General features: G+C 45.4%; 7 non-coding genes and 2 pseudogenes across 7 annotated transcripts; all 9 read left to right on the forward strand.

Moving 5' to 3' along the window:
• Window positions 1–516: 516 nt before the first annotated feature.
• On the forward strand, window positions 517–707 carry LOC130350141 (U2 spliceosomal RNA). The gene has a single exon (XR_008887322.1). It is a non-coding gene; the product is annotated as a U2 spliceosomal RNA (small nuclear RNA).
• A 2,101-nt stretch (window positions 708–2,808) lies between these two features.
• LOC130350142 (U2 spliceosomal RNA) lies at window positions 2,809–2,999 on the forward strand. Its single transcript, XR_008887323.1, has one exon. It is a non-coding gene; the product is annotated as a U2 spliceosomal RNA (small nuclear RNA).
• Window positions 3,000–5,100: 2,101 nt separating this feature from the next.
• LOC130350143 (U2 spliceosomal RNA) lies at window positions 5,101–5,291 on the forward strand. The gene has a single exon (XR_008887324.1). It is a non-coding gene; the product is annotated as a U2 spliceosomal RNA (small nuclear RNA).
• Window positions 5,292–7,393: 2,102 nt separating this feature from the next.
• LOC130350122 (U2 spliceosomal RNA) lies at window positions 7,394–7,526 on the forward strand (annotated as a pseudogene).
• A 5,168-nt stretch (window positions 7,527–12,694) lies between these two features.
• LOC130350167 (U2 spliceosomal RNA) lies at window positions 12,695–12,883 on the forward strand. The gene has a single exon (XR_008887345.1). It is a non-coding gene; the product is annotated as a U2 spliceosomal RNA (small nuclear RNA).
• A 2,105-nt stretch (window positions 12,884–14,988) lies between these two features.
• LOC130350144 (U2 spliceosomal RNA) lies at window positions 14,989–15,179 on the forward strand. The gene has a single exon (XR_008887325.1). It is a non-coding gene; the product is annotated as a U2 spliceosomal RNA (small nuclear RNA).
• Window positions 15,180–17,288: 2,109 nt separating this feature from the next.
• LOC130350173 (U2 spliceosomal RNA) lies at window positions 17,289–17,463 on the forward strand (annotated as a pseudogene).
• A 5,432-nt stretch (window positions 17,464–22,895) lies between these two features.
• Window positions 22,896–23,081, forward strand: LOC130350163 (U2 spliceosomal RNA). The gene has a single exon (XR_008887342.1). It is a non-coding gene; the product is annotated as a U2 spliceosomal RNA (small nuclear RNA).
• A 2,105-nt stretch (window positions 23,082–25,186) lies between these two features.
• LOC130350145 (U2 spliceosomal RNA) lies at window positions 25,187–25,377 on the forward strand. The gene has a single exon (XR_008887326.1). It is a non-coding gene; the product is annotated as a U2 spliceosomal RNA (small nuclear RNA).
• The last annotated feature ends 1,069 nt before the right edge of the window (window positions 25,378–26,446 follow it).

Consider the following 26,446-nt stretch of genomic DNA (forward strand, 5'->3'; position numbering starts at 1 on the left):
AGCAGCGACAGCTTTATGAGGAGCATCAGCACTGCTCTGCCTGAGCAGAACCATCACCGCCATAGGTTGTCAAATAACCCGGATTTAACCCACACAGGTAAGTCCAATGGGGTGCAGGCATGTCCTCTATGCTTACAGCTTCCCGTGGGTGTTGGTTTGATACCGTTTGGGGACAGCCAAGGAGGCATCTGCAGGCAACAAAGGTAGGTGTGTGCTTGTGTGTGTGTTTCCTATGCAGATCCTAAGCCCAGTGTCACATGCAAGTAGGAGGAGTAAGAAGGGTTCCTGGCAAATCCGGGTTATGGATTGCATTTAAAAAGGCCCCGTGGGAGTGCAATGGGCCCCTGTCTTGCTGCTTAGCAATAATGGTATGGGTTTAGGTTCTGCTGTGTGTACTGGTGGTTGACTGCCCCCCAGCCCAGAGTGTGCATGGAAAATTGTCTGGCAGCCTCCCTGACAGCAAGCAGTGATAGTGCCCATGAAGGGGACCTTGTTGGGCCCGCCCCTTTCACGGTTATCGCTTCTCGGCCTTTTGGCTAAGATCAAGTGTAGTATCTGTTCTTATCAGTTTAATATCTGATACGTCCCCTATCTGGGGACCATATATTAAATGGATTTTTGAGAACGGGGGCTGATTTCGAAGCTTGCTTCCGTCGCCCTATGCATTGACCCGATATGGCAGTATCTTCGGGTACAGTGCACCACCCCCTTACAGGGTTAAAAAGAAAGATTCCTACTTTCATTGCTACCTGCTTGCTTGCTGGCTAGCCAGCTAGCCAGCCCTGTGGGCCTTGCTGCTGCTGCTTCTGCAGCCAAAAAGCAAAAGGTGGTGCTGCTGCTGCTTCTGCTGCTTCTGCTTCTGCTTGTGTCTGGCCGCTGTTGGAGCGTCCAGGCACAGGACTTCTGCTGCTGCTGACTAAATGGCCTCCTTAATTGGATCATTTGAGTAGCCAGCACACCTGTGCAGGTAGGGCATGACATGATAGGCAGCTGCCTTGATAGCGGGTGGGTGCTGAATGTTCCTAATTGACAAAATAAGATTAATGCTTATGAAGAAATATAAAATCTCATCCCTTCCCCAATATCGCGCCACACCCCTACCCCTTAATTCCCTGGTTGAACTTGATGGACATATGTCTTTTTTCGACCGTACTAACTATGTAACTATGTAACATAACATGGGGGGGGGGGGGGGGGGTCTCCTGGCTGTTCACACAGGTGTGTCATTGCTGTACATTGACCATGCATTGCTTCTGTGGTATTGCAAAGGCAAAGACAAATGCTTCCAGCCATCCATTGCACTAATGGATTGGTCATCAGCTGGCTGTCTATGTCCCGCATCAATATAGACCAAAGTACAGAGGGTTAGGCTATGCTATTGTGCACCTACCTGATGCATCAGAAGGTGCGAGGCCCTTGCTAAATTCTGTGCACAGACTTTGAGATCTATGCTTTAGACTGTATCTAAACCTGCTCCAACATGGACTGACATTCTGGCCTACTTTCAGCCGATGCGACTTGTCTGTCGCTGAACAGTCGCTTTTTATGTATTCAGCACCTATGTATAATGTTGTAAAAATGCTCTAGAAGCTAAAGTCGCAGAAATGTCGCACATATTTGGCCTGCAACTTTCTGTGCGACAAATTCAGACAGGAAAAATCAGTATAAATCCTTAGAAAATTATCCCCCAGTGTCTCCATCTGCTGGCGGTATTGAATAAGCATTGCTGCACTGATGGGGTATGCATTAGACGAAAAAAAAGAAGAAAAAGAAGAATAATACGCCCAGAAAAGAGGCGAAAAGGAGAAAAACGTAAAAAAACGTGAAAAAAAAGTAAGAGGAAGAGAAGGGAAAAAAAGGTGGAAATGGGTTTAAAAGTGATTTCGGCGGAGAAATATATATATATATATATATATATATATATATATATATATACGCGCACACACACACATATATATAAACGTATTCTCCGTTGAGATATTGCAGCCGCTGCTGTGTCCAGGCCCAGGAGCCTTAGCACTGTGCTATGATGTCACTCAATACCACTGACATCACTAGGTGTAAACAACATCTCTCCTTTGCTGTGTATGTGACTATGGAGCTGTTTGGTGATGTCGTCTATTACGGCCTTCATAGAAGCAACAGGAGATTGTTGCATCCATCTACAACCCTCAGAACTACAGTGCTATGATGTCACTCACTTCCACAGGCCTTGCAGAGTGTAAACAACAACAACCCAGCTTTGTTGTGTATGTAACCATAGGGATTTGTGATGTCACCTAGAACCTTCACAGCAGCGACAGCTTTATGAGGAGCATCAGCACTGCTCTGCCTGAGCAGAACCATCACCGCCATAGGTTGTCAAATAACCCGGATTTAACCCACACAGGTAAGTCCAATGGGGTGCAGGCATGTCCTCTATGCTTACAGCTTCCCGTGGGTGTTGGTTTGATACCGTTTGGGGACAGCCAAGGAGGCATCTGCAGGCAACAAAGGTAGGTGTGTGCTTGTGTGTGTGTTTCCTATGCAGATCCTAAGCCCAGTGTCACATGCAAGTAGGAGGAGTAAGAAGGGTTCCTGGCAAATCCGGGTTATGGATTGCATTTAAAAAGGCCCCGTGGGAGTGCAATGGGCCCCTGTCTTGCTGCTTAGCAATAATGGTATGGGTTTAGGTTCTGCTGTGTGTACTGGTGGTTGACTGCCCCCCAGCCCAGAGTGTGCATGGAAAATTGTCTGGCAGCCTCCCTGACAGCAAGCAGTGATAGTGCCCATGAAGGGGACCTTGTTGGGCCCGCCCCTTTCACGGTTATCGCTTCTCGGCCTTTTGGCTAAGATCAAGTGTAGTATCTGTTCTTATCAGTTTAATATCTGATACGTCCCCTATCTGGGGACCATATATTAAATGGATTTTTGAGAACGGGGGCTGATTTCGAAGCTTGCTTCCGTCGCCCTATGCATTGACCCGATATGGCAGTATCTTCGGGTACAGTGCACCACCCCCTTACAGGGTTAAAAAGAAAGATTCCTACTTTCATTGCTACCTGCTTGCTTGCTGGCTAGCCAGCTAGCCAGCCCTGTGGGCCTTGCTGCTGCTGCTTCTGCAGCCAAAAAGCAAAAGGTGGTGCTGCTGCTGCTTCTGCTGCTTCTGCTTCTGCTTGTGTCTGGCCGCTGTTGGAGCGTCCAGGCACAGGACTTCTGCTGCTGCTGACTAAATGGCCTCCTTAATTGGATCATTTGAGTAGCCAGCACACCTGTGCAGGCAGGGCATGACATGATAGGCAGCTGCCTTGATAGCGGGTGGGTGCTGAATGTTCCTAATTGACAAAATAAGATTAATGCTTATGAAGAAATATAAAATCTCATCCCTTCCCCAATATCGCGCCACACCCCTACCCCTTAATTCCCTGGTTGAACTTGATGGACATATGTCTTTTTTCGACCGTACTAACTATGTAACTATGTAACATAACATGGGGGGGGGGGGGGGGGGGGTCTCCTGGCTGTTCACACAGGTGTGTCATTGCTGTACATTGACCATGCATTGCTTCTGTGGTATTGCAAAGGCAAAGACAAATGCTTCCAGCCATCCATTGCACTAATGGATTGGTCATCAGCTGGCTGTCTATGTCCCGCATCAATATAGACCAAAGTACAGAGGGTTAGGCTATGCTATTGTGCACCTACCTGATGCATCAGAAGGTGCGAGGCCCTTGCTAAATTCTGTGCACAGACTTTGAGATCTATGCTTTAGACTGTATCTAAACCTGCTCCAACATGGACTGACATTCTGGCCTACTTTCAGCCGATGCGACTTGTCTGTCGCTGAACAGTCGCTTTTTATGTATTCAGCACCTATGTATAATGTTGTAAAAATGCTCTAGAAGCTAAAGTCGCAGAAATGTCGCACATATTTGGCCTGCAACTTTCTGTGCGACAAATTCAGACAGGAAAAATCAGTATAAATCCTTAGAAAATTATCCCCCAGTGTCTCCATCTGCTGGCGGTATTGAATAAGCATTGCTGCACTGATGGGGTATGCATTAGACGAAAAAAAAGAAGAAAAAGAAGAATAATACGCCCAGAAAAGAGGCGAAAAGGAGAAAAACGTAAAAAAACGTGAAAAAAAAGTAAGAGGAAGAGAAGGGAAAAAAAGGTGGAAATGGGTTTAAAAGTGATTTCGGCGGAGAAATATATATATATATATATATATATATATATATATATATACGCGCACACACACACATATATATAAACGTATTCTCCGTTGAGATATTGCAGCCGCTGCTGTGTCCAGGCCCAGGAGCCTTAGCACTGTGCTATGATGTCACTCAATACCACTGACATCACTAGGTGTAAACAACATCTCTCCTTTGCTGTGTATGTGACTATGGAGCTGTTTGGTGATGTCGTCTATTACGGCCTTCATAGAAGCAACAGGAGATTGTTGCATCCATCTACAACCCTCAGAACTACAGTGCTATGATGTCACTCACTTCCACAGGCCTTGCAGAGTGTAAACAACAACAACCCAGCTTTGTTGTGTATGTAACCATAGGGATTTGTGATGTCACCTAGAACCTTCACAGCAGCGACAGCTTTATGAGGAGCATCAGCACTGCTCTGCCTGAGCAGAACCATCACCGCCATAGGTTGTCAAATAACCCGGATTTAACCCACACAGGTAAGTCCAATGGGGTGCAGGCATGTCCTCTATGCTTACAGCTTCCCGTGGGTGTTGGTTTGATACCGTTTGGGGACAGCCAAGGAGGCATCTGCAGGCAACAAAGGTAGGTGTGTGCTTGTGTGTGTGTTTCCTATGCAGATCCTAAGCCCAGTGTCACATGCAAGTAGGAGGAGTAAGAAGGGTTCCTGGCAAATCCGGGTTATGGATTGCATTTAAAAAGGCCCCGTGGGAGTGCAATGGGCCCCTGTCTTGCTGCTTAGCAATAATGGTATGGGTTTAGGTTCTGCTGTGTGTACTGGTGGTTGACTGCCCCCCAGCCCAGAGTGTGCATGGAAAATTGTCTGGCAGCCTCCCTGACAGCAAGCAGTGATAGTGCCCATGAAGGGGACCTTGTTGGGCCCGCCCCTTTCACGGTTATCGCTTCTCGGCCTTTTGGCTAAGATCAAGTGTAGTATCTGTTCTTATCAGTTTAATATCTGATACGTCCCCTATCTGGGGACCATATATTAAATGGATTTTTGAGAACGGGGGCTGATTTCGAAGCTTGCTTCCGTCGCCCTATGCATTGACCCGATATGGCAGTATCTTCGGGTACAGTGCACCACCCCCTTACAGGGTTAAAAAGAAAGATTCCTACTTTCATTGCTACCTGCTTGCTTGCTGGCTAGCCAGCTAGCCAGCCCTGTGGGCCTTGCTGCTGCTGCTTCTGCAGCCAAAAAGCAAAAGGTGGTGCTGCTGCTGCTTCTGCTGCTTCTGCTTCTGCTTGTGTCTGGCCGCTGTTGGAGCGTCCAGGCACAGGACTTCTGCTGCTGCTGACTAAATGGCCTCCTTAATTGGATCATTTGAGTAGCCAGCACACCTGTGCAGGTAGGGCATGACATGATAGGCAGCTGCCTTGATAGCGGGTGGGTGCTGAATGTTCCTAATTGACAAAATAAGATTAATGCTTATGAAGAAATATAAAATCTCATCCCTTCCCCAATATCGCGCCACACCCCTACCCCTTAATTCCCTGGTTGAACTTGATGGACATATGTCTTTTTTCGACCGTACTAACTATGTAACTATGTAACATAACATGGGGGGGGGGGGGGGGGGTCTCCTGGCTGTTCACACAGGTGTGTCATTGCTGTACATTGACCATGCATTGCTTCTGTGGTATTGCAAAGGCAAAGACAAATGCTTCCAGCCATCCATTGCACTAATGGATTGGTCATCAGCTGGCTGTCTATGTCCCGCATCAATATAGACCAAAGTACAGAGGGTTAGGCTATGCTATTGTGCACCTACCTGATGCATCAGAAGGTGCGAGGCCCTTGCTAAATTCTGTGCACAGACTTTGAGATCTATGCTTTAGACTGTATCTAAACCTGCTCCAACATGGACTGACATTCTGGCCTACTTTCAGCCGATGCGACTTGTCTGTCGCTGAACAGTCGCTTTTTATGTATTCAGCACCTATGTATAATGTTGTAAAAATGCTCTAGAAGCTAAAGTCGCAGAAATGTCGCACATATTTGGCCTGCAACTTTCTGTGCGACAAATTCAGACAGGAAAAATCAGTATAAATCCTTAGAAAATTATCCCCCAGTGTCTCCATCTGCTGGCGGTATTAAATAAGCATTGCTGCACTGATGGGGTATGCATTAGACGAAAAAAAAGAAGAAAAAGAAGAATAATACGCCCAGAAAAGAGGCGAAAAGGAGAAAAAACGTAAAAAAACGTGAAAAAAAAGTAAGAGGAAGAGAAGGGAAAAAAAGGTGGAAATGGGTTTAAAAGTGATTTCGGCGGAGAAATATATATATATATATATATATATATATATATATATATATACGCGCACACACACACATATATATAAACGTATTCTCCGTTGAGATATTGCAGCCGCTGCTGTGTCCAGGCCCAGGAGCCTTAGCACTGTGCTATGATGTCACTCAATACCACTGACATCACTAGGTGTAAACAACATCTCTCCTTTGCTGTGTATGTGACTATGGAGCTGTTTGGTGATGTCGTCTATTACGGCCTTCATAGAAGCAACAGGAGATTGTTGCATCCATCTACAACCCTCAGAACTACAGTGCTATGATGTCACTCACTTCCACAGGCCTTGCAGAGTGTAAACAACAACAACCCAGCTTTGTTGTGTATGTAACCATAGGGATTTGTGATGTCACCTAGAACCTTCACAGCAGCGACAGCTTTATGAGGAGCATCAGCACTGCTCTGCCTGAGCAGAACCATCACCGCCATAGGTTGTCAAATAACCCGGATTTAACCCACACAGGTAAGTCCAATGGGGTGCAGGCATGTCCTCTATGCTTACAGCTTCCCGTGGGTGTTGGTTTGATACCGTTTGGGGACAGCCAAGGAGGCATCTGCAGGCAACAAAGGTAGGTGTGTGCTTGTGTGTGTGTTTCCTATGCAGATCCTAAGCCCAGTGTCACATGCAAGTAGGAGGAGTAAGAAGGGTTCCTGGCAAATCCGGGTTATGGATTGCATTTAAAAAGGCCCCGTGGGAGTGCAATGGGCCCCTGTCTTGCTGCTTAGCAATAATGGTATGGGTTTAGGTTCTGCTGTGTGTACTGGTGGTTGACTGCCCCCCAGCCCAGAGTGTGCATGGAAAATTGTCTGGCAGCCTCCCTGACAGCAAGCAGTGATAGTGCCCATGAAGGGGACCTTGTTGGGCCCGCCCCTTTCACGGTTATCGCTTCTCGGCCTTTTGGCTAAGATCAAGTGTAGTAATACAGGAGATCTGGTCAGAAGGTACTCGGGTACCCCTCTCCTCGGCCTTGTGGGATCGCCCAGGTTTATTGCCTGGGCTTCACCCACTTGTTGCTATTGGGGAGAGGGCTTAGTCCCAGGGTAACGGGTTGCGATCGCCTCTCAAAGCCTTCGGGTGGAGAGAGGTTTGAGCAAATTGGCTGGTTGGTTGGAGCAGAGAGAACCAGACCAAAACACGAATGAACCATGGATGAAGATCTAGATCCTGGTTCGGTACCGGCTTATGCCCGGATTAAACACACTGTGCGGGTCATTCTCACAGGTGATGCGGCGGATGCACGTGGCATGAGGTTCGTGATAGAGGACGTGCTCGACAAGATTCTTAATGTTCGTAAGCGAGAGATTTTGGCCATCCAGGATTACCCTAAGCGGAGGATCTACGACTGCACTTTCATAGGGGAAGGCGTATTCTTAGATGCAGTAATGAAAATTCCAAAGCAAGATGATCCGAGGCTTAAGGGTATCCAAATTGTCGAGCACGTCCTAGATGAAACCAAGTTGATTGTCGTGAAGATGTACTCCCCTTTTGTAAATCAGAGAGAGATCGATGGGTTCCTGGCAGCCTACTTTAAAAAGGTGGAGTTCAGAGGAAAAATCATGAACGACTGTGGTGTCTGGACCTCAAAATGGCGATATCAAGTCACGTGCAACAAAGACCCCACCCTCCCAGGGGGGATACTATTACCGCCTGCTCGTTTTAAATTAAACAATGTGTGTGGCGACCTCTTTTTTGCGGGAATGCCAAACTTCTGCAGAAGGTGCCAACGTTATGGGCACATAAAGGAAAATTGTGAAAGTTCCTGTAAGAAATGTGGAAGCATGCAACATGAAACAGAAAAATGTGATAAGGGTTTGAGATGTAATTTTTGCCGTCACTTTGGTCACGTGTATGCTTTCTGTCCCCACAGACCAAAAAAAACCACAGAACAGCAAGGGCAACCCAAGAGAGACGTCCGGAGACCAGCCTGGGGAAAAGCCAGAGAGGAGGAGCACCCCCCACAAGAAGAGGTAAGCTGTGAGATGGAGACCACGGCCCCCCCAAAAGAACCCCAGGAGAAAGAGGCACAGGTGGAAAGGGGGACCCCAAATGAGAGGAGGCCGGGGAAGAGAAATGCGAGAGGGGATCGGGCAGATACCTCAGAGAAGGTGGAAGAGCGAGAGGTGCCCGATTCCACCCCGGAAGGTCCTCCTGCTCGGGGTCCCCCTGAGTGTGAAAACCCGGACGGAGTAGCAAAGGTGAAAAGACGAAGGGGCTCCAAAGGGCGTCCGGACTCGGAGGTGGTCCAGGAGGAGCAGATGGAAGTTCCTGTCGTGACGGGGGCTCCAAGTGAAGCTCCTCCACAGGTCCCAGCGGTGGATACCCCTCCTCCTCCCAGCCAGGAGGAGGTTTCAGGGGTGACCATCTCCGAGGTCCCGGAAACGGACCTAATTACGCACCCGACCCCTATGGAGGGGCAAGAGGTGGACGCCGAAAAAGAGAATGGAGCCCAGAAGCTGTTCTTACCAATGTACTCCGTCTATACACCTGTGGTCTTGGAAGAGGGGGGCTGCTCGAGCGATGGTGGTTCCTCTCCGGCTTCCTCTATGTGTACGGTAGAGTCAGAGGTGGGGGGTAACGAGAGCTCCAGTGCGCAATCTGGTTTTTAGTTTGTTATCTGAGCCTCCCTTTTTTTACATCTCCAATGGCTGAGTTGTCCGGATTGTCTATGAATGTAAGAAGTATAAGTTCACGAGCGAAACGGGTTGCCCTTTTTAACTACTTGTCTATTTTTGCTGCTTCTGTGGTTTTCCTGCAGGAGTGCGGCATCCCGCATAGTTTAAATTATGAAAAGTATAAAAAAGATTGGGTACACGGTCCATCAGTCTGGTCTGGATCTAACGAATCCAGATCAGCAGGGGTCGCCATACTTTTTAAAGGAAATGCTTTTATTGATTTTATTCATGAGATTTTACCAGGCAGAATTTTATTGGTTAAAGCTTTTATTGATGGTATTAAATGGCAGTTTTTAAATTTTTATGGTTCACCCAATAAAAATGATAGAGCACGGATGTTAGAGATTTTACCCCTTTTTATCAATGATTCTGAACCTCTTATTTTAGCAGGTGATTTTAATTGTATTTTAAGGGGGGAGCACCGTTTTACCAATTCAGTAAGTAGAAACTATGATAAAACATCTTCTATGTTAAAAAATATGATTATTGATTTTAGACTTACTGATGTTTTTAAGAAATGCAATAGTATTTTACCAGAAAGAGACGGTGTGACCTGGAGCAACGCAAACTGCAGCTCCAGGATCGATTTTATCTTCTGTTCTTATCAAGTACTGCCTTTTAAGTGTGATGTTTTAACCAATGTTTTTTCTGATCACAAACTTTTATCTTTTAAGGTGAAGAGTGATTTTAGAAAAAAGACTGGGAGGAATGCCTGGAAGATGAATGTATCCCTTTTAGAAGATCCGCAGGTTTTATCCGATTTTATCAACTTCTACAAGGACTGCAGACGGGTAAGAGATCCTAACACTCCCATCAGTATATGGTGGGAGAAAATGAAAATAAAAATAAAAGAGTTTTTTATTAGAGTAGGGATCTCTAGAGCTAAAGAGAAGCGTGAGTTTTACTCCCTTCTAAATACCCGTCTGCAAACCCTGTACAAATTCAGAGACAATGGTATAGAGGTTTATAGAGAAATTACTGACTTAAAAAAAGAAATAAAACAGTGCCTGGAGCAGAAGGGAAAAGAGATAATTTTCAGATCCAAAATAAAGCACCTTGAAGAGAACGAGACCTGCTCCAGGTACTTTTTTAAGAAAGTAACGGATAAAAAGGTTTTAATTGATAATATACAAGGAGAAAAAGATGTACAGGGTATTTTAAAAAGGGTACATTCATTTTATGCGGATCTTTTTAATACAAAAAATATTGATATTGATTTTATGAATGACTCATTGAAGGAGATTACCAATGTTTTAGACCCTGTGTCCCAGTCTCTTTTACAGAGGGAGATCTCGGAACAGGAGGTTTTAGAGACGATCAGGAGTTTTAAATCCGGTAAGGTGCCTGGTCCTGACGGTATACCCATTGAGTTTTATGTCATTTTTTATGGTGTTTTAAAAGATGACCTTTTTTCCCTTTTTACAGAAGTATTTAAAACAAAAGCCCTCCCAGGTTCATGGAGGAAGGGTGATGTCTCCCTGCTGTTCAAAAAGGGAGACCGGTCAGATCTAAAGAACTGGAGACCAATCACCCTCCTCAACTGTGACTACAAAGTGATGGCAAAACTGTGCGCAAATAGATTAAAAAGTGTAATAGAGAAAATAATCCATTCAAATCAGGTCTGTGGGGTGCCTGGGAGGAGCATATGGGAAAATCTTAACCTTTTAAAAGATGTGATTAGTGACACAAAGTCTAGAAACGGAAAACTAGCCATTTTATCCTTAGACTTCGAGAAGGCTTTTGACAGAGTGTCACATTTTTATCTTTTTAAGGTTTTAGAGAAAATGGGTATACCTGAAGGCTTTTTATTGTCTCTTAAGGCCTTTTATAAAAACTGCACAAGCAAGATTTTAGTTAACGGTTTTAAGACACAGGATGTGATTTTAAATTCCGGAGTGAAGCAGGGGTGTCCTTTGTCCCCACTACTTTTCATATGTGCGCTTGAGCCTCTACTATGCACCTTGAGGAGAGATAAGCAAATAAGAGGGGTCCCCCTGCCGGGAGGAGGGGGACTAGAGGCTAAAGTAGTGGGGTACATGGACGATGTGGCAGTGCTCGGAAGGGACACCCCATCGCTTCAAAAAGCCCTAAAGCAAGTTGAATTTTTTTGTTGTGCCTCCGGTTTTAAGGTAAATTTTTATAAAAGCAGTGTTTTAAATATAGGAGGACTGTTTTTAAGGGATTTACCCATTCCTGTGTCTGAGTCTGTGCAGATTTTAGGGGTCTCCTTCAGTGAGTCAAACAATGGTTTTAATAGCTGGGACTTGGTGGCTCAAAAAATAAACACAAAAATTTGTATGTGGAACATGAGAAAGCTAACGATGGAGGGGAAGGTTTTAGTTACAAAGATGGTGATTTTACCCATTTTATTGTATCTTGGCATGGTCTTTCCACCCCCCGAAATGATTTTAAATAAAATCATTAAAGCATGTTTTACCTTTTTATGGAGCTCCAAGAGTGAAAAATTGAGAAGAGAGATCGTCATGATGCCAAAAGTTATGGGTGGAAAGGACTTCCCCGACATCAGGGCGTTCCTTTTTACCAAGTTTTTTAGCATGTGTGTTAGCACACTTTTTAAGGATAGTTACTGGTCATATTTTATCCGTTTTAATACAGGTTTTTTTATGAGGAGGAATGGGTGGTTTAAAACTGTTTTAAGCTGTCCTTATGCTTTTAATCTTCCCCAACAATACAAGATTTTAGAGAAAATTTTCAACCTGTACAACTTTAACGGAAAAAGTATTAATGAAGTAACTAATAGCAAAAAACTGTTAAAATATATTAAAGAAAGTGGTTTTATTGCCCCTGTGAATAATTTTAATGAAGAGAAATGCAGGAAAATATGGAAGATGGCAAATATGATTTATCTTTTTAATTCACAGAAAGATCTGGCCTGGAGCTGCATACACGAGTGTCTTCCATGCCGGGCATTCCAGCACCGAAGAAGGATGGCCAACACTGCAGTATGCCCGAGGGAGGGCTGCCAGGAACCCGAGACCGTGTACCACCTTTTCTGGACTTGTTTTTATGCAAAAAGGATATGGACTAAAATACTCCCTCTGGTGAAGAAGATAACAGAAATAAAGGACTTAAACTCTGCAGCTGTTTTTTATGGATGTCTGGAATGCCCAATACGGACTCAAGAGACAATGGCATGGAAGATCATAAACTGTGTTAAAGCAGCTCTATGGAATGCCAGAAACATTTTACTTTTTAAACATGAGATTTTATCTGTGAATGATGTTTTAGCTCTTTGTTTTAGTGATATGTACCAGTACTTTTTATTAGACAAGAAATATTATCCTTTATTAGCTAGAAAATGGTATTTTAATGAATGGAACGCCCTTTTGTAAAGCCACCAAGTGCCCATTTTAAGTGTATTATGATTGTATTTATGTGAACTTTTATTGTTATGTGATTTTATTATCAAAATTTGTTTTTATTGAAAAAAAAATTATATTTATAAATCGTAATGCACTTTGTAAAATGTTATGAATTCTAAATAAAAAGATACCCCTCAGGGGTAGCCAAGTTAAAAAAAAAAAATCTGTTCTTATCAGTTTAATATCTGATACGTCCCCTATCTGGGGACCATATATTAAATGGATTTTTGAGAACGGGGGCTGATTTCGAAGCTTGCTTCCGTCGCCCTATGCATTGACCCGATATGGCAGTATCTTCGGGTACAGTGCACCACCCCCTTACAGGGTTAAAAAGAAAGATTCCTACTTTCATTGCTACCTGCTTGCTTGCTGGCTAGCCAGCTAGCCAGCCCTGTGGGCCTTGCTGCTGCTGCTTCTGCAGCCAAAAAGCAAAAGGTGGTGCTGCTGCTGCTTCTGCTGCTTCTGCTTCTGCTTGTGTCTGGCCGCTGTTGGAGCGTCCAGGCACAGGACTTCTGCTGCTGCTGACTAAATGGCCTCCTTAATTGGATCATTTGAGTAGCCAGCACACCTGTGCAGGTAGGGCATGACATGATAGGCAGCTGCCTTGATAGCGGGTGGGTGCTGAATGTTCCTAATTGACAAAATAAGATTAATGCTTATGAAGAAATATAAAATCTCATCCCTTCCCCAATATCGCGCCACACCCCTACCCCTTAATTCCCTGGTTGAACTTGATGGACATATGTCTTTTTTCGACCGTACTAACTATGTAACTATGTAACATAACATGGGGGGGGGGGGGGGGGGGGTCTCCTGGCTGTTCACACAGGTGTGTCATTGCTGTACATTGACCATGCATTGCTTCTGTGGTATTGCAAAGGCAAAGACAAATGCTTCCAGCCATCCATTGCACTAATGGATTGGTCATCAGCTGGCTGTCTATGTCCCGCATCAATATAGACCAAAGTACAGAGGGTTAGGCTATGCTATTGTGCACCTACCTGATGCATCAGAAGGTGCGAGGCCCTTGCTAAATTCTGTGCACAGACTTTGAGATCTATGCTTTAGACTGTATCTAAACCTGCTCCAACATGGACTGACATTCTGGCCTACTTTCAGCCGATGCGACTTGTCTGTCGCTGAACAGTCGCTTTTTATGTATTCAGCACCTATGTATAATGTTGTAAAAATGCTCTAGAAGCTAAAGTCGCAGAAATGTCGCACATATTTGGCCTGCAACTTTCTGTGCGACAAATTCAGACAGGAAAAATCAGTATAAATCCTTAGAAAATTATCCCCCAGTGTCTCCATCTGCTGGCGGTATTGAATAAGCATTGCTGCACTGATGGGGTATGCATTAGACGAAAAAAAAGAAGAAAAAGAAGAATAATACGCCCAGAAAAGAGGCGAAAAGGAGAAAAACGTAAAAAAACGTGAAAAAAAAGTAAGAGGAAGAGAAGGGAAAAAAAGGTGGAAATGGGTTTAAAAGTGATTTCGGCGGAGAAATATATATATATATATATATATATATATATATATATATATATACGCGCACACACACACATATATATAAACGTATTCTCCGTTGAGATATTGCAGCCGCTGCTGTGTCCAGGCCCAGGAGCCTTAGCACTGTGCTATGATGTCACTCAATACCACTGACATCACTAGGTGTAAACAACATCTCTCCTTTGCTGTGTATGTGACTATGGAGCTGTTTGGTGATGTCGTCTATTACGGCCTTCATAGAAGCAACAGGAGATTGTTGCATCCATCTACAACCCTCAGAACTACAGTGCTATGATGTCACTCACTTCCACAGGCCTTGCAGAGTGTAAACAACAACAACCCAGCTTTGTTGTGTATGTAACCATAGGGATTTGTGATGTCACCTAGAACCTTCACAGCAGCGACAGCTTTATGAGGAGCATCAGCACTGCTCTGCCTGAGCAGAACCATCACCGCCATAGGTTGTCAAATAACCCGGATTTAACCCACACAGGTAAGTCCAATGGGGTGCAGGCATGTCCTCTATGCTTACAGCTTCCCGTGGGTGTTGGTTTGATACCGTTTGGGGACAGCCAAGGAGGCATCTGCAGGCAACAAAGGTAGGTGTGTGCTTGTGTGTGTGTTTCCTATGCAGATCCTAAGCCCAGTGTCACATGCAAGTAGGAGGAGTAAGAAGGGTTCCTGGCAAATCCGGGTTATGGATTGCATTTAAAAAGGCCCCGTGGGAGTGCAATGGGCCCCTGTCTTGCTGCTTAGCAATAATGGTATGGGTTTAGGTTCTGCTGTGTGTACTGGTGGTTGACTGCCCCCCAGCCCAGAGTGTGCATGGAAAATTGTCTGGCAGCCTCCCTGACAGCAAGCAGTGATAGTGCCCATGAAGGGGACCTTGTTGGGCCCGCCCCTTTCACGGTTATCGCTTCTCGGCCTTTTGGCTAAGATCAAGTGTAGTATCTGTTCTTATCAGTTTAATATCTGATACGTCCCCTATCTGGGGACCATATATTAAATGGATTTTTGAGAACGGGGGCTGATTTCGAAGCTTGCTTCCGTCGCCCTATGCATTGACCCGATATGGCAGTATCTTCGGGTACAGTGCACCACCCCCTTACAGGGTTAAAAAGAAAGATTCCTACTTTCATTGCTACCTGCTTGCTTGCTGGCTAGCCAGCTAGCCAGCCCTGTGGGCCTTGCTGCTGCTGCTTCTGCAGCCAAAAAGCAAAAGGTGGTGCTGCTGCTGCTTCTGCTGCTTCTGCTTCTGCTTGTGTCTGGCCGCTGTTGGAGCGTCCAGGCACAGGACTTCTGCTGCTGCTGACTAAATGGCCTCCTTAATTGGATCATTTGAGTAGCCAGCACACCTGTGCAGGTAGGGCATGACATGATAGGCAGCTGCCTTGATAGCGGGTGGGTGCTGAATGTTCCTAATTGACAAAATAAGATTAATGCTTATGAAGAAATATAAAATCTCATCCCTTCCCCAATATCGCGCCACACCCCTACCCCTTAATTCCCTGGTTGAACTTGATGGACATATGTCTTTTTTCGACCGTACTAACTATGTAACTATGTAACATAACATGGGGGGGGGGGGGGGGGGTCTCCTGGCTGTTCACACAGGTGTGTCATTGCTGTACATTGACCATGCATTGCTTCTGTGGTATTGCAAAGGCAAAGACAAATGCTTCCAGCCATCCATTGCACTAATGGATTGGTCATCAGCTGGCTGTCTATGTCCCGCATCAATATAGACCAAAGTACAGAGGGTTAGGCTATGCTATTGTGCACCTACCTGATGCATCAGAAGGTGCGAGGCCCTTGCTAAATTCTGTGCACAGACTTTGAGATCTATGCTTTAGACTGTATCTAAACCTGCTCCAACATGGACTGACATTCTGGCCTACTTTCAGCCGATGCGACTTGTCTGTCGCTGAACAGTCGCTTTTTATGTATTCAGCACCTATGTATAATGTTGTAAAAATGCTCTAGAAGCTAAAGTCGCAGAAATGTCGCACATATTTGGCCTGCAACTTTCTGTGCGACAAATTCAGACAGGAAAAATCAGTATAAATCCTTAGAAAATTATCCCCCAGTGTCTCCATCTGCTGGCGGTATTGAATAAGCATTGCTGCACTGATGGGGTATGCATTAGACGAAAAAAAAGAAGAAAAAGAAGAATAATACGCCCAGAAAAGAGGCGAAAAGGAGAAAAACGTAAAAAAACGTGAAAAAAAAGTAAGAGGAAGAGAAGGGAAAAAAAGGTGGAAATGGGTTTAAAAGTGATTTCGGCGGAGAAATATATATATATATATATATATATATATATATATATATATATATATATACGCGCACACACACACATATATATAAACGTATTCTCCGTTGAGATATTGCAGCCGCTGCTGTGTCCAGGCCCAGGAGCCTTAGCACTGTGCTATGATGTCACTCAATACCACTGACATCACTAGGTGTAAACAACATCTCTCCTTTGCTGTGTATGTGACTATGGAGCTGTTTGGTGATGTCGTCTATTACGGCCTTCATAGAAGCAACAGGAGATTGTTGCATCCATCTACAACCCTCAGAACTACAGTGCTATGATGTCACTCACTTCCACAGGCCTTGCAGAGTGTAAACAACAACAACCCAGCTTTGTTGTGTATGTAACCATAGGGATTTGTGATGTCACCTAGAACCTTCACAGCAGCGACAGCTTTATGAGGAGCATCAGCACTGCTCTGCCTGAGCAGAACCATCACCGCCATAGGTTGTCAAATAACCCGGATTTAACCCACACAGGTAAGTCCAATGGGGTGCAGGCATGTCCTCTATGCTTACAGCTTCCCGTGGGTGTTGGTTTGATACCGTTTGGGGACAGCCAAGGAGGCATCTGCAGGCAACAAAGGTAGGTGTGTGCTTGTGTGTGTGTTTCCTATGCAGATCCTAAGCCCAGTGTCACATGCAAGTAGGAGGAGTAAGAAGGGTTCCTGGCAAATCCGGGTTATGGATTGCATTTAAAAAGGCCCCGTGGGAGTGCAATGGGCCCCTGTCTTGCTGCTTAGCAATAATGGTATGGGTTTAGGTTCTGCTGTGTGTACTGGTGGTTGACTGCCCCCCAGCCCAGAGTGTGCATGGAAAATTGTCTGGCAGCCTCCCTGACAGCAAGCAGTGATAGTGCCCATGAAGGGGACCTTGTTGGGCCCGCCCCTTTCACGGTTATCGCTTCTCGGCCTTTTGGCTAAGATCAAGTGTAGTATCTGCATTTGGTCTGGTCGGAAGGTGTCTGTGGTACCCCGCTTCTCGGCCTTGGGGGATTGTCTCTCCTTACGGAGGGACTTCACCCCCTTGCTGCTATTGGGGAGCGGGCTTAGTCCTCAGACAACGGGTTGCGATCCCCCTGTCTCTGGGACCTTGTGTCTCAGAAGGCATTTTCGGTACGTTGAGCGTTACCTGTAGCTTCGGAAGCACCTAGGGTACCCCCGACCTCTGCCTTGGGTAAGGGTTCCGCTTTTATAGCGGGATTCCGAGCCCCTGCTGCTATTGGGGAAGGGGCTTAGTCCCTGGGTGTGGAAGATGCCGTTCTCCTGGGCTTTCCCCTCTGGGGAAATGTCGATGCGAAATACCATCCGCATAGAGGTGTCGGAGAGCCATCGTCAGTTGAAGAACCTCCGCTTCATTGCGGAGGTGATTCTTCTTGACTACTTCCGCCTCAATAGGGAGGACATCCTGTGTCTAAATGACCAGGAAAGCCGTGGCCTGTATACCGTCACCTTCACGGCCACGGCGTGTTGCGATAACATCTATGCAACCTTGTCTGGTGCGGACCAGAGGGACGATCGACTCGACGGTCTTTCGTTCCAGTTCCTCTATGGTGAGGAACATATACCGTTGGTGGTGGCTATGCACAGCCCTCATGTGACCACGGAGGATATAGCCACTTTTCTTCGGCGATACTGCGAAGAGGTGCGATTCGCAAACAAAATCTTGAACTCCGTGCGGTTCTGGAACGGCAAGAGGAAGTTCTGGGTCAAGCTCCGTAAGGATCCCGGTGGTATTGGGGGTCTTTGCCATCCGCCCCCAAATTTTGCCATCGGGAGAGTTCGGGGCTTCCTGTTCTATCCTCAAATGCCTATGTATTGCCGAAATTGCTTGAGGTTTGGCCACACCCAGGAGACCTGCGGCGCGGAGCGTGTGATTCGCTGCAATAGGTGTGGCCAAGAAGGTCACATAGCCTCAAGATGTAGCCATACGATAAGGTGCAACCTCTGCGGAGAGGAAAATCACGATTTTAATTCCTGTCCCCATAAAGCAAAAACTACGATGGGTGGGTCAAGGCTGGGCCCACCCAAAGAGGGGACAGGACAAAAGACGTCCTTTTTTAAGATGCCCAAACCCCAGATGGCAGGTACTGATGGGTCCAGGCCCAAGACCTCTGGTGCTCCATCGGGGGGCCCACCGTTGGTAGTGCTAGGGGGAGGCCATGGGGATTCCACGAAGCCCGGGCGGGTGATCGAGTTTACTGCCCGGGAAATTGAAAGACGTCGATCGACTTCCTACCTGGCTCAAGAGCCCGCCGAAACTTCTGAAGGGGGCTCACCTGTGGCGGGTGGCAGCCGACGGGCCTCGGTGGGGGCAGAGGTGGACCCAAAATTGCAGCATAAGCCAGGTACTGGCTTGGCCCAGGGTCGCCCTGCTCCGGACGAAGAGGCCCCGGTGAAAGCCCGCCGGAAGGGGAGCCAGGTGGCCAGGTCTGAGCCCGGTCCTGTTACTCCGCCTAAACAGGACAGGGCCAAGAAGACAAGTGGCGCCAAACCAGGGTTTGCTGCCCCGCCAGCAGTGGACCCGGTGGGTAAAACTGGCCATCGTCGATCGATGGGGAAGTTGGAGCAACAGTCCTCAGCAACGCTTGCTGGGGAACAAGCGATGAAAACTTCCCAAGGTAGCGGCAAAGGTTCCGGAAAAGAGGCCTCACAGGCCCCTGTGCAGCAGTTCCAGTCGTCAAAAGATGAAAGAAGACGCAGATCCATCAGCCGGGGGCCAGAGATTACATCGAGTGAGAGCAACACAGAGGATATGGACAGCAGTGTGACATTTAAAAGACAAAGAGAAGAAGAAGAGGAAGACATTCAAAGGAAAGCGGCGTGCCGTAGTTCGGACGAGAGCGAGCTCAGGGTCGGGGCATCATCGATCTCAAGCTCCGACCCTCAGAACATCAAGGAGCTGATGACCCCGCAGGCGGGGGATGACGGTACGCAGCTTATTATTGACTTTGATTCTCCAAGCACGGACTCTCCATAAACTATGCCTATCCCTGTAAAAATTGCCTCACTCAATGTGAGGTCCTTAAAGAGCCCTGATCGCAGGGCTGCTTTATTTTCTTATCTAGAGACATGTGACTTTGACCTTTGCCTGCTACAAGAATGTGGAATCCCTAGTAAAATGGACTATAAAGACTTAAAAGAAGACTGGAAGCTGGGCCCATCCATATGGTCCGGTGCAAATGACTGTCGTTCTGTGGGTGTTGGGCTGCTCTGCCGAGGCCAGTCCTTTTCTATTCATACAGTAACTGAGATTGTGCCTGGCAGAGCTCTTTTAATTCATCTATATTTTAATGGACTTTTAATTCGTGTTTTAAATGTGTATGCCCCTCCTGATAAACAGGAGCGGGCAGAACTATTTGAAATTTTACCACTGTTTTGTGTTGGGTCTTCCCCCCTGCTGGTGGGAGGTGATTTTAACTGCATACGTGATGGGGAACACCGGCAGGGTGGGGATATTAATCGTAAAGACCGCACTTCTTACCTGCTTAAAAATTTTATTGATGATTTTAATTTGAAAGATTGCTGGAAGGATCTCTTGCCGGAGGACCCGGGCGCCACATGGTCCAATGGAAGAGTGAGCTCCAGAATCGATTTTATTTTTTCCTCTAGAGCTTTTAAACCTCTGAAATGCACGCTCAAGCAGAATATCTTCTCTGATCATAAGCTCCTCTTGGTGGTCCTGGAGCTAGAGGGGGAGCAAAAAGCAAAAAGGGGCCTCTGGAGATTAAACACCACACTCCTAGAGGACCCTGAGATAAAAGAGGAGTTTGTGCGGACCTACCAATGCTGGCAATCACAAAGAAAACCCCACGAGCCTATGCTGCACTGGTGGGAGGGCACCAAATCTAAAATCAGATTTTTTTTTATCAAAGCAGGTAAGAAGAAGGCAAAAATGGAAAAACAGTGGTTTTATGTTCTTAACATGCGTTTAAATGTACTTTTTAAATTGAAAGAAGCTGGTATGGATGTAGAAAATGATATTTTAAACCTTAAAACTGAAATAAAACATGCCATAGAAAAGAAAGGGAAACAAATCATTTTTAACTCACATGTGCAGCACCTGGAGGAGGGCGAGAAATGTTCCCGTTTCTTTTTTAAAAAAGTGATGAATAGGAGGGATATCATCCAAAACCTTGAGGGTGAATCCACTCCAAAAGGCATGTTAGATGCAGTTTTTAACTTCTACCAGCTTCTTTTTAATAAGAAAGATCTTAATCCATCCTTTTTAGAACATGTTCTTAATTCCCTTGATTTTAAGCTAGATGTTTTAGACCAGGAGGTTTTATCCCGTGATCTTAACTTAGATGAACTTTTATTTGTTTTTAAAAGTTTTTCTAGTGGGAAGGCCCCTGGGGAAGATGGTTTACCCATCGAATTTTATTTAGCTTTTTGGGATATTTTAAAGGATGATATGGTTTTATTGTATAAAGAAACTTTTATTGTTAATGAACTTCCCCCTTCCTGGAGGAGGGGGATTGTATCATTACTTTTTAAAAAGGGTGAAAAGGATATGCTAAAAAATTGGCGCCCCATCACACTTTTAAATGTCGATTATAAAGTTTTAGCCAAGTTATTAGCTGTCCGTTTTAAACCTTTTATTCATAAATTAATTCACCCAAATCAGGTTTGTGGGGTACCTGGAAGGTCTATAGCTGAATCCCTAAATATTTTAAGAGATGTTTTATGGTATTTTAAGGATAGAAATCAAACTGTAGCAATTTTATCCTTAGACTTTGAAAAAGCCTTTGATAGGGTCTCCCATGAATACCTGTTTTTAGTTCTTAAAAAGATGGCAGTGCCTGAAACGATTTTAAGCCGAATCATGCTTTTATACCGATCCTGTTTTAGTCAAGTCTCTGTTAATGGCTTTTTAACCAGCGGTGTTCCTCTTTTATCAGGTGTCAAACAGGGCTGCCCCCTGTCCCCACTCCTTTTTATTTGCGCAATCGAACCACTGATGGCTCTCCTCAGAAAAGACCGGGTAGTAAGAGGCGTACCGATACCTGGTGGAGGAGGGACCCATCTAAAGGTGTTGGGGTACATGGATGATGTCACCATACTGTGCCCGGACTCTCCATCCATGAGGGGGGCATTGAGGAACACCAGCTATTTCTGCGAGGTCTCTGGTTTTAAGCTAAACACAGATAAATGTGACTGTTTTTATATTGGCTCCTGGGATTCATCCATCACCCCAGGAGTCACAATGCAACAGGATCAAATTAAAGTTTTAGGTATTGTTTTTAACCAGGTCAATGATGGGAGCCCTAACTGGGATTCAGCTATAGCTAAGATGGAGAAGAAGATTTTAATGTGGAATCTTAGAAACCTTACCATGGAGGGGAAGATTTTAATAATAAAGATGGTTTTACTCCCTATTATGCTATACATTGCCATGGTATTTCCTCCATCTATTTTATACATTAAAAAAGTAACTAGAATTGTTTTTACTTTTTTATGGGGTTCAAAAATGGAGAAATTAAAGCGTGATTTTATGTACAAAAGTAAAGATAATGGCGGGAAAGATGTTCCTAACCTTTTTACTTTCTTTTACATAAAGTATTTCTGTTTCTGTTTTAAAATTATTAAATCCGATGGCATTTTTAGCTGCTTTTTAAGGTACGCTGCGGGCATGGTTTTTAAAAGATGGTTGCGCATCCCTCTGAACGCTCCGGTGCTTCTGTGTCCCCCAAAACATTATGTGGTGTTGGAAAAGACAGTCAGGCTCCTAGGTCTCCAAGATTTGGAGCCTGACATACTGGGGGACCAGAGAAAGGTATCAAAGGTCCTCAGGCGGAGTGAGGTTACCCTGGCAGTGTCCAATTTCACACAGGCAAGATCCAAAAAGGTATGGCGGAACGTGTACGGGAAGTTTCTGGCGAATGTACACAGGGATCTTGCCTGGGCAATCGTCCACCAGTGCCTCCCTACTCGTGAGTTCCAGCACAGGCGAGGACTGGTGGCGAGAGCCAAGTGCCCGAGAGATGGCTGCGGAGTGGACGAAACGGTGCTGCACATATTTTGGAACTGCCCTTTTGCACGGGAGCTTTGGAGGAAGGTAGGCCCACTTTTGAAGTGGGCCTGCGGCCTAAAAGATTTTAATCACGAATGTGTCTTTTACGGTCTTTTTAACTGCCCCAATTTTAAACAGCAGATGATCTGCTGGATGATTATTAATTGTTTTAAAAATGCCATCTGGAAAGTTAGGAACATCTTACTTTTTAAACATGATTTTATTGATGTTAAAAACTGTATAAAGCTGGCCCTGAGTGAGATGTACATCTATTACCTAAGAGACAAGAAACAGTTGGGGGCCAGCGAGGCAGCATCCATGTGGTGTCTGCCTCTATGGAACGAAATAACAATATAATCAGTTTTTATGACATTTGTATAATGTTTTATCCTGCCATTTTTATTTTTTCTCCTTTTATTACTGGTTTTATTATTTGTATTTTAAAACTTTTGTGAACCTTTTATTATTTTGCATTTTAAATTTTGTATGGTTTCTTATTTATTCAATAAAATTTTGTTGAAACCTTATCTGTTCTTATCAGTTTAATATCTGATACGTCCCCTATCTGGGGACCATATATTAAATGGATTTTTGAGAACGGGGGCTGATTTCGAAGCTTGCTTCCGTCGCCCTATGCATTGACCCGATATGGCAGTATCTTCGGGTACAGTGCACCACCCCCTTACAGGGTTAAAAAGAAAGATTCCTACTTTCATTGCTACCTGCTTGCTTGCTGGCTAGCCAGCTAGCCAGCCCTGTGGGCCTTGCTGCTGCTGCTTCTGCAGCCAAAAAGCAAAAGGTGGTGCTGCTGCTGCTTCTGCTGCTTCTGCTTCTGCTTGTGTCTGGCCGCTGTTGGAGCGTCCAGGCACAGGACTTCTGCTGCTGCTGACTAAATGGCCTCCTTAATTGGATCATTTGAGTAGCCAGCACACCTGTGCAGGTAGGGCATGACATGATAGGCAGCTGCCTTGATAGCGGGTGGGTGCTGAATGTTCCTAATTGACAAAATAAGATTAATGCTTATGAAGAAATATAAAATCTCATCCCTTCCCCAATATCGCGCCACACCCCTACCCCTTAATTCCCTGGTTGAACTTGATGGACATATGTCTTTTTTCGACCGTACTAACTATGTAACTATGTAACATAACATGGGGGGGGGGGGGGGGGGGGTCTCCTGGCTGTTCACACAGGTGTGTCATTGCTGTACATTGACCATGCATTGCTTCTGTGGTATTGCAAAGGCAAAGACAAATGCTTCCAGCCATCCATTGCACTAATGGATTGGTCATCAGCTGGCTGTCTATGTCCCGCATCAATATAGACCAAAGTACAGAGGGTTAGGCTATGCTATTGTGCACCTACCTGATGCATCAGAAGGTGCGAGGCCCTTGCTAAATTCTGTGCACAGACTTTGAGATCTATGCTTTAGACTGTATCTAAACCTGCTCCAACATGGACTGACATTCTGGCCTACTTTCAGCCGATGCGACTTGTCTGTCGCTGAACAGTCGCTTTTTATGTATTCAGCACCTATGTATAATGTTGTAAAAATGCTCTAGAAGCTAAAGTCGCAGAAATGTCGCACATATTTGGCCTGCAACTTTCTGTGCGACAAATTCAGACAGGAAAAATCAGTATAAATCCTTAGAAAATTATCCCCCAGTGTCTCCATCTGCTGGCGGTATTGAATAAGCATTGCTGCACTGATGGGGTATGCATTAGACGAAAAAAAAGAAGAAAAAGAAGAATAATACGCCCAGAAAAGAGGCGAAAAGGAGAAAAACGTAAAAAAACGTGAAAAAAAAGTAAGAGGAAGAGAAGGGAAAAAAAGGTGGAAATGGGTTTAAAAGTGATTTCGGCGGAGAAATATATATATATATATATATATATATATATATATATATATATACGCGCACACACACACATATATATAAACGTATTCTCCGTTGAGATATTGCAGCCGCTGCTGTGTCCAGGCCCAGGAGCCTTAGCACTGTGCTATGATGTCACTCAATACCACTGACATCACTAGGTGTAAACAACATCTCTCCTTTGCTGTGTATGTGACTATGGAGCTGTTTGGTGATGTCGTCTATTACGGCCTTCATAGAAGCAACAGGAGATTGTTGCATCCATCTACAACCCTCAGAACTACAGTGCTATGATGTCACTCACTTCCACAGGCCTTGCAGAGTGTAAACAACAACAACCCAGCTTTGTTGTGTATGTAACCATAGGGATTTGTGATGTCACCTAGAACCTTCACAGCAGCGACAGCTTTATGAGGAGCATCAGCACTGCTCTGCCTGAGCAGAACCATCACCGCCATAGGTTGTCAAATAACCCGGATTTAACCCACACAGGTAAGTCCAATGGGGTGCAGGCATGTCCTCTATGCTTACAGCTTCCCGTGGGTGTTGGTTTGATACCGTTTGGGGACAGCCAAGGAGGCATCTGCAGGCAACAAAGGTAGGTGTGTGCTTGTGTGTGTGTTTCCTATGCAGATCCTAAGCCCAGTGTCACATGCAAGTAGGAGGAGTAAGAAGGGTTCCTGGCAAATCCGGGTTATGGATTGCATTTAAAAAGGCCCCGTGGGAGTGCAATGGGCCCCTGTCTTGCTGCTTAGCAATAATGGTATGGGTTTAGGTTCTGCTGTGTGTACTGGTGGTTGACTGCCCCCCAGCCCAGAGTGTGCATGGAAAATTGTCTGGCAGCCTCCCTGACAGCAAGCAGTGATAGTGCCCATGAAGGGGACCTTGTTGGGCCCGCCCCTTTCACGGTTATCGCTTCTCGGCCTTTTGGCTAAGATCAAGTGTAGTATCTGTTCTTATCAGTTTAATATCTGATACGTCCCCTATCTGGGGACCATATATTAAATGGATTTTTGAGAACGGGGGCTGATTTCGAAGCTTGCTTCCGTCGCCCTATGCATTGACCCGATATGGCAGTATCTTCGGGTACAGTGCACCACCCCCTTACAGGGTTAAAAAGAAAGATTCCTACTTTCATTGCTACCTGCTTGCTTGCTGGCTAGCCAGCTAGCCAGCCCTGTGGGCCTTGCTGCTGCTGCTTCTGCAGCCAAAAAGCAAAAGGTGGTGCTGCTGCTGCTTCTGCTGCTTCTGCTTCTGCTTGTGTCTGGCCGCTGTTGGAGCGTCCAGGCACAGGACTTCTGCTGCTGCTGACTAAATGGCCTCCTTAATTGGATCATTTGAGTAGCCAGCACACCTGTGCAGGTAGGGCATGACATGATAGGCAGCGGCCTTGATAGCGGGTGGGTGCTGAATGTTCCTAATTGACAAAATAAGATTAATGCTTATGAAGAAATATAAAATCTCATCCCTTCCCCAATATCGCGCCACACCCCTACCCCTTAATTCCCTGGTTGAACTTGATGGACATATGTCTTTTTTCGACCGTACTAACTATGTAACTATGTAACATAACATGGGGGGGGGGGGGGGGGGTCTCCTGGCTGTTCACACAGGTGTGTCATTGCTGTACATTGACCATGCATTGCTTCTGTGGTATTGCAAAGGCAAAGACAAATGCTTCCAGCCATCCATTGCACTAATGGATTGGTCATCAGCTGGCTGTCTATGTCCCGCATCAATATAGACCAAAGTACAGAGGGTTAGGCTATGCTATTGTGCACCTACCTGATGCATCAGAAGGTGCGAGGCCCTTGCTAAATTCTGTGCACAGACTTTGAGATCTATGCTTTAGACTGTATCTAAACCTGCTCCAACATGGACTGACATTCTGGCCTACTTTCAGCCGATGCGACTTGTCTGTCGCTGAACAGTCGCTTTTTATGTATTCAGCACCTATGTATAATGTTGTAAAAATGCTCTAGAAGCTAAAGTCGCAGAAATGTCGCACATATTTGGCCTGCAACTTTCTGTGCGACAAATTCAGACAGGAAAAATCAGTATAAATCCTTAGAAAATTATCCCCCAGTGTCTCCATCTGCTGGCGGTATTGAATAAGCATTGCTGCACTGATGGGGTATGCATTAGACGAAAAAAAAGAAGAAAAAGAAGAA

The sequence above is a fragment of the Hyla sarda genome, unplaced genomic scaffold, assembly GCF_029499605.1.
Source record: "Hyla sarda isolate aHylSar1 unplaced genomic scaffold, aHylSar1.hap1 scaffold_934, whole genome shotgun sequence".
Classification (NCBI taxonomy): Eukaryota; Metazoa; Chordata; class Amphibia; order Anura; family Hylidae; genus Hyla; species Hyla sarda.